Raw genomic sequence first — 6,000 nt, forward strand, 5'->3', positions numbered from 1 at the left:
ATCGCCAGTATATTATATAAGTAGGAAAGAAAACCCAAAAGCTTAAAGCACCTGGTATTCCTAGGCAGTCTCTCATCCAAGTACTAACCAGACCTAAGCCTGGTAAGATTCAGAGATCGGGCATTGACTCTTTTTTTTTTTTTTTGCAAGATTATTATATAAATCGTGAAATTTTACAAAAAGTTTAAAGCACCTGGTATTCCCAGGCAGTCTCCCATCCATGTACTAACCAGGCCCAAACCTGCTAATATTCAGAGATCGGGCATTGACTTTTTTTTCTTTTATTTTTGCAAGATTATTATATAAATCGTGAAATTTTCCAAAAAGTTTAAAGCACCTGGTATTCCCAGGCAGTCTCCCATCCATGTAGTAACCAGTCCGAAACCTGCTAATATTCAGAGATCGGCATTGACTCTTTTTTTTGGCAAAATTATTATATGCTAAGTGAAAAGTTTCCAAAAAGCTTACAGCACCTGGTATTCCCAGGCGGTCTCCCATCCAAGTACTAACCAGGCCCAAACCTGCTTAGCTTCCGGGAGCAGACGAGATCGGGCATAGCCAGGTTGGTATGGCCGTAAGCAAAGACTGCTGCAAAGAGAGGGTTATTTAAAGACCAGCCCATCTAATCGCCAGTACATTATATAAGTAGGAAAGAAAACCCAAAAGCTTAAAGCACCTGGTATTCCTAGGCAGTCTCTCATCCAAGTACTAACCAGACCTAAGCCTGGTAAGATTCAGAGATCGGGCATTGACTCTTTTTTTTTTGCAAGATTATTATATAAATCGTGAAATTTTACAAAAAGTTTAAAGCACCTGGTATTCCCAGGCAGTCTCCCATCCATGTACTAACCAGGCCCAAACCTGCTAATATTCAGAGATCGGGCATTGACTTTTTTTTCTTTTTTTTTTTGCAAGATTATTATATAAATCGTGAAATTTTCCAAAAAGTTTAAAGCACCTGGTATTCCCAGGCAGTCTCCCATCCATGTAGTAACCAGTCCGAAACCTGCTAATATTCAGAGATCGGCATTGACTCTTTTTTTTGGCAAAATTATTATATGCTAAATGAAAAGTTTCCAAAAAGCTTACAGCACCTGGTATTCCCAGGCGGTCTCCCATCCAAGTACTAACCAGGCCCAAACCTGCTTAGCTTCCGGGAGCAGACGAGATCGGGCATAGCCAGGTTGGTATGGCCGTAAGCAAAGACTGCTGCAAAGAGAGGGTTATTTAAAGACCAGCCCATCTAATCGCCAGTACATTATATAAGTAGGAAAGAAAACCCAAAAGCTTAAAGCACCTGGTATTCCTAGGCAGTCTCTCATCCAAGTACTAACCAGACCTAAGCCTGGTAAGATTCAGAGATCGGGCATTGACTCTTTTTTTTTTGCAAGATTATTATATAAATCGTGAAATTTTCCAAAAAGTTTAAAGCACCTGGTATTCCCAGGCAGTCTCCCATCCATGTACTAACCAGGCCAAAACCTGCTAATATTCAGAGATCGGGCATTGACTCTATTTTTTGGCAAAATTATTATATACTAAGTGAAAAGTTTCCAAAAAGCTTACAGCACCTGGTATTCCCAGGCGGTCTCCCATCCAAGTACTAACCAGGCCCAAACCTGCTTAGCTTCGGAAAGCAGACGAGACCGGGCATAGCCAGGTTGGTATGGCTGTAAGCGAAAAATGCTGCAAAGAGAGGGCTATTTAAAGAGCAGCCCATCTAATCGCCAGTATATTATATAAGTAGGAAAGAAAACCCAAAAGCTTAAAGCACCTGGTATTCCTAGGCAGTCTCTCATCCAAGTACTAACCAGACCTAAACCTGGTAAGATTCAGAGATCGGGCATTGACTCTTTTTTTTTTTTTTTTGCAAGATTATGATATAAATCGTGAAATTTTCCAAAAAGTTTAAAGCACCTGGTATTCCCAGGCAGAATCCCATCCATGTACTAACCAGGCCCAAACCTGCTAATATTCAGAGATCGGGCATTGACTCTATTTTTTGGCAAAATTATTATATACTAAGTGAAAAGTTTCCAAAAAGCTTACAGCACCTGGTATTCCCAGGCGGTCTCCCATCCAAGTACTAACCAGGCCCAAACCTGCTTAGCTTCGGAGAGCAGACGAGACCGGGCATAGCCAGGTTGGTATGGCTGTAAGCTAAAAATGCTGCAAAGAGAGGGCTATTTAAAGAGCAGCCCATCTAATCGCCAGTATATTATATAAGTAGGAAAGAAAACCCAAAAGCTTAAAGCACCTGGTATTCCTAGGCAGTCTCTCATCCAAGTACTAACCAGACCTAAGCCTGGTAAGATTCAGAGATCGGGCATTGACTCTTTTTTTTTTTGCAAGATTATTATATAAATCGTGAAATTTTCCAAAAAGTTTAAAGCACCTGGTATTCCCAGGCAGTCTCCCATCCATGTACTAACCAGGCCCAAACCTGCTAATATTCAGAGATCGGGCATTGACTCTATTTTTTGGCAAAATTATTATATACTAAGTGAAAAGTTTCCAAAAAGCTTACAGCACCTGGTATTCCCAGGCGGTCTCCCATCCAAGTACTAACCAGGCCCAAACCTGCTTAGCTTCCGAGAGCAAACGAGATCGGGCATAACCAGGTTGGTATGGCCGTAAGCGAAGACTGCTGCAAAGAGAGGGCTATTTAAAGACCAGCCCATCTAATCGTCAGTACATTATATAAGTAGGAAAGAAAACCCAAAAGCTTAAAGCACCTGGTATTCCTAGGCAGTCTCTCATCCAAGTACTAACCAGACCTAAACCTGGTAAGATTCAGAGATCGGGCATTGACTCTTTTTTTTTGCAAGATTATTATATAAATCGTGAAATTTTCCAAAAAGTTTAAAGCACCTGGTATTCCCAGGCAGTCTCCCATCCATGTACTAACCAGGCCCAAACCTGCTAATATTCGGAGATCGGGCATTGACTCTATTTTTTGGCAAAATTATTATATACTAAGTGAAAAGTTTCCAAAAAGCTTACAGCACCTGGTATTCCCAGGCGGTCTCCCATCCAAGTACTAACCAGGCCCAAACCTGCTTAGCTTCGGAGAGCAGACGAGACCGGGCATAGCCAGGTTGGTATGGCTGTAAGCGAAAAATGCTGCAAAGAGAGGGCTATTTAAAGACCAGCCCATCTAATCGCCAGTATATTATATAAGTAGGAAAGAAAACCCAAAAGCTTAAAGCACCTGGTATTCTTAGGCAGTCTCTCATCCAAGTACTAACCAGACCTAAACCTGCTAAGATTCAGAGATCGGGCATTGACTCTTTTTTTTTTTTTTTTGCAAGATTATTATATAAATCGTGAAATTTTCCAAAAAGTTTAAAGCACCTGGTATTCCCAGGCAGTCTCCCATCCATGTACTAACCAGGCCCAAACCTGCTAATATTCAGAGATCGGGCATTGACTTTTTTTTTTTTTTTTTGGCAAGATTATTATATAAATCGTGAAATTTTCCAAAAAGTTTAAAGCACCTGGTATTCCCAGGCAGTCTCCCATCCATGTAGTAACCAGTCCGAAACCTGCTAATATTCAGAGATCGGCATTGACTCTTTTTTTTTGGCAAAATTATTATATACTAAGTGAAAAGTTTCCAAAAAGCTTACAGCACCTGGTATTCCCAGGCGGTCTCCCATCCAAGTACTAACCAGGCCCAAACCTGCTTAGCTTCCGGGAGCAGACGAGATCGGGCATAGCCAGGTTGGTATGGCCGTAAGCAAAGACTGCTGCAAAGAGAGGGTTATTTAAAGACCAGCCCATCTAATCGCCAGTACATTATATAAGTAGGAAAGAAAACCCAAAAGCTTAAAGCACCTGGTATTCCTAGGCAGTCTCTCATCCAAGTACTAACCAGACCTAAGCCTGGTAAGATTCAGAGATCGGGCATTGACTCTTTTTTTTTTGCAAGATTATTATATAAATCGTGAAATTTTCCAAAAAGTTTAAAGCACCTGGTATTCCCAGGCAGTCTCCCATCCATGTACTAACCAGGCCAAAACCTGCTAATATTCAGAGATCGGGCATTGACTCTATTTTTTGGCAAAATTATTATATACTAAGTGAAAAGTTTCCAAAAAGCTTACAGCACCTGGTATTCCCAGGCGGTCTCCCATCCAAGTACTAACCAGGCCCAAACCTGCTTAGCTTCGGAAAGCAGACGAGACCGGGCATAGCCAGGTTGGTATGGCTGTAAGCGAAAAATGCTGCAAAGAGAGGGCTATTTAAAGAGCAGCCCATCTAATCGCCAGTATATTATATAAGTAGGAAAGAAAACCCAAAAGCTTAAAGCACCTGGTATTCCTAGGCAGTCTCTCATCCAAGTACTAACCAGACCTAAACCTGGTAAGATTCAGAGATCGGGCATTGACTCTTTTTTTTTTTTTTTTGCAAGATTATGATATAAATCGTGAAATTTTCCAAAAAGTTTAAAGCACCTGGTATTCCCAGGCAGAATCCCATCCATGTACTAACCAGGCCCAAACCTGCTAATATTCAGAGATCGGGCATTGTCTCTATTTTTTGGCAAAATTATTATATACTAAGTGAAAAGTTTCCAAAAAGCTTACAGCACCTGGTATTCCCAGGCGGTCTCCCATCCAAGTACTAACCAGGCCCAAACCTGCTTAGCTTCGGAGAGCAGACGAGACCGGGCATAGCCAGGTTGGTATGGCTGTAAGCTAAAAATGCTGCAAAGAGAGGGCTATTTAAAGAGCAGCCCATCTAATCGCCAGTATATTATATAAGTAGGAAAGAAAACCCAAAAGCTTAAAGCACCTGGTATTCCTAGGCAGTCTCTCATCCAAGTACTAACCAGACCTAAGCCTGGTAAGATTCAGAGATCGGGCATTGACTCTTTTTTTTTTTGCAAGATTATTATATAAATCGTGAAATTTTCCAAAAAGTTTAAAGCACCTGGTATTCCCAGGCAGTCTCCCATCCATGTACTAACCAGGCCCAAACCTGCTAATATTCAGAGATCGGGCATTGACTCTATTTTTTGGCAAAATTATTATATACTAAGTGAAAAGTTTCCAAAAAGCTTACAGCACCTGGTATTCCCAGGCGGTCTCCCATCCAAGTACTAACCAGGCCCAAACCTGCTTAGCTTCCGAGAGCAAACGAGATCGGGCATAACCAGGTTGGTATGGCCGTAAGCGAAGACTGCTGCAAAGAGAGGGCTATTTAAAGACCAGCCCATCTAATCGTCAGTACATTATATAAGTAGGAAAGAAAACCCAAAAGCTTAAAGCACCTGGTATTCCTAGGCAGTCTCTCATCCAAGTACTAACCAGACCTAAACCTGGTAAGATTCAGAGATCGGGCATTGACTCTTTTTTTTTGCAAGATTATTATATAAATCGTGAAATTTTCCAAAAAGTTTAAAGCACCTGGTATTCCCAGGCAGTCTCCCATCCATGTACTAACCAGGCCCAAACCTGCTAATATTCGGAGATCGGGCATTGACTCTATTTTTTGGCAAAATTATTATATACTAAGTGAAAAGTTTCCAAAAAGCTTACAGCACCTGGTATTCCCAGGCGGTCTCCCATCCAAGTACTAACCAGGCCCAAACCTGCTTAGCTTCGGAGAGCAGACGAGACCGGGCATAGCCAGGTTGGTATGGCTGTAAGCGAAAAATGCTGCAAAGAGAGGGCTATTTAAAGACCAGCCCATCTAATCGCCAGTATATTATATAAGTAGGAAAGAAAACCCAAAAGCTTAAAGCACCTGGTATTCTTAGGCAGTCTCTCATCCAAGTACTAACCAGACCTAAACCTGCTAAGATTCAGAGATCGGGCATTGACTCTTTTTTTTTTTTTTTTGCAAGATTATTATATAAATCGTGAAATTTTCCAAAAAGTTTAAAGCACCTGGTATTCCCAGGCAGTCTCCCATCCATGTACTAACCAGGCCCAAACCTGCTAATATTCAGAGATCGGGCATTGACTTTTTTTTTTTTTTTTTGGCAAGATTATT

General features: G+C 41.2%; 11 non-coding genes across 11 annotated transcripts; all 11 read right to left on the minus strand.

Annotated features, from left to right (window-relative positions):
- Positions 1–461: 461 nt before the first annotated feature.
- LOC128021716 (5S ribosomal RNA) lies at positions 462–580 on the minus strand. Its single transcript, XR_008185651.1, has one exon. It is a non-coding gene; the product is annotated as a 5S ribosomal RNA (ribosomal RNA).
- Positions 581–1,082: 502 nt separating this feature from the next.
- On the minus strand, positions 1,083–1,201 carry LOC128021717 (5S ribosomal RNA). The gene has a single exon (XR_008185652.1). It is a non-coding gene; the product is annotated as a 5S ribosomal RNA (ribosomal RNA).
- A 358-nt stretch (positions 1,202–1,559) lies between these two features.
- LOC128021801 (5S ribosomal RNA) lies at positions 1,560–1,678 on the minus strand. Its single transcript, XR_008185744.1, has one exon. It is a non-coding gene; the product is annotated as a 5S ribosomal RNA (ribosomal RNA).
- Positions 1,679–2,042: 364 nt separating this feature from the next.
- LOC128021758 (5S ribosomal RNA) lies at positions 2,043–2,161 on the minus strand. The gene has a single exon (XR_008185694.1). It is a non-coding gene; the product is annotated as a 5S ribosomal RNA (ribosomal RNA).
- Positions 2,162–2,520: 359 nt separating this feature from the next.
- Positions 2,521–2,639, minus strand: LOC128021852 (5S ribosomal RNA). Its single transcript, XR_008185776.1, has one exon. It is a non-coding gene; the product is annotated as a 5S ribosomal RNA (ribosomal RNA).
- Positions 2,640–2,996: 357 nt separating this feature from the next.
- On the minus strand, positions 2,997–3,115 carry LOC128021759 (5S ribosomal RNA). Its single transcript, XR_008185696.1, has one exon. It is a non-coding gene; the product is annotated as a 5S ribosomal RNA (ribosomal RNA).
- A 507-nt stretch (positions 3,116–3,622) lies between these two features.
- Positions 3,623–3,741, minus strand: LOC128021718 (5S ribosomal RNA). The gene has a single exon (XR_008185653.1). It is a non-coding gene; the product is annotated as a 5S ribosomal RNA (ribosomal RNA).
- A 358-nt stretch (positions 3,742–4,099) lies between these two features.
- On the minus strand, positions 4,100–4,218 carry LOC128021802 (5S ribosomal RNA). Its single transcript, XR_008185745.1, has one exon. It is a non-coding gene; the product is annotated as a 5S ribosomal RNA (ribosomal RNA).
- Positions 4,219–4,582: 364 nt separating this feature from the next.
- On the minus strand, positions 4,583–4,701 carry LOC128021760 (5S ribosomal RNA). Its single transcript, XR_008185697.1, has one exon. It is a non-coding gene; the product is annotated as a 5S ribosomal RNA (ribosomal RNA).
- Positions 4,702–5,060: 359 nt separating this feature from the next.
- LOC128021853 (5S ribosomal RNA) lies at positions 5,061–5,179 on the minus strand. Its single transcript, XR_008185777.1, has one exon. It is a non-coding gene; the product is annotated as a 5S ribosomal RNA (ribosomal RNA).
- A 357-nt stretch (positions 5,180–5,536) lies between these two features.
- Positions 5,537–5,655, minus strand: LOC128021762 (5S ribosomal RNA). Its single transcript, XR_008185699.1, has one exon. It is a non-coding gene; the product is annotated as a 5S ribosomal RNA (ribosomal RNA).
- Positions 5,656–6,000: the final 345 nt, after the last annotated feature.

This window comes from Carassius gibelio, chromosome A10, assembly GCF_023724105.1.
Source record: "Carassius gibelio isolate Cgi1373 ecotype wild population from Czech Republic chromosome A10, carGib1.2-hapl.c, whole genome shotgun sequence".
NCBI classification, from domain to species: domain Eukaryota; kingdom Metazoa; phylum Chordata; class Actinopteri; order Cypriniformes; family Cyprinidae; genus Carassius; species Carassius gibelio.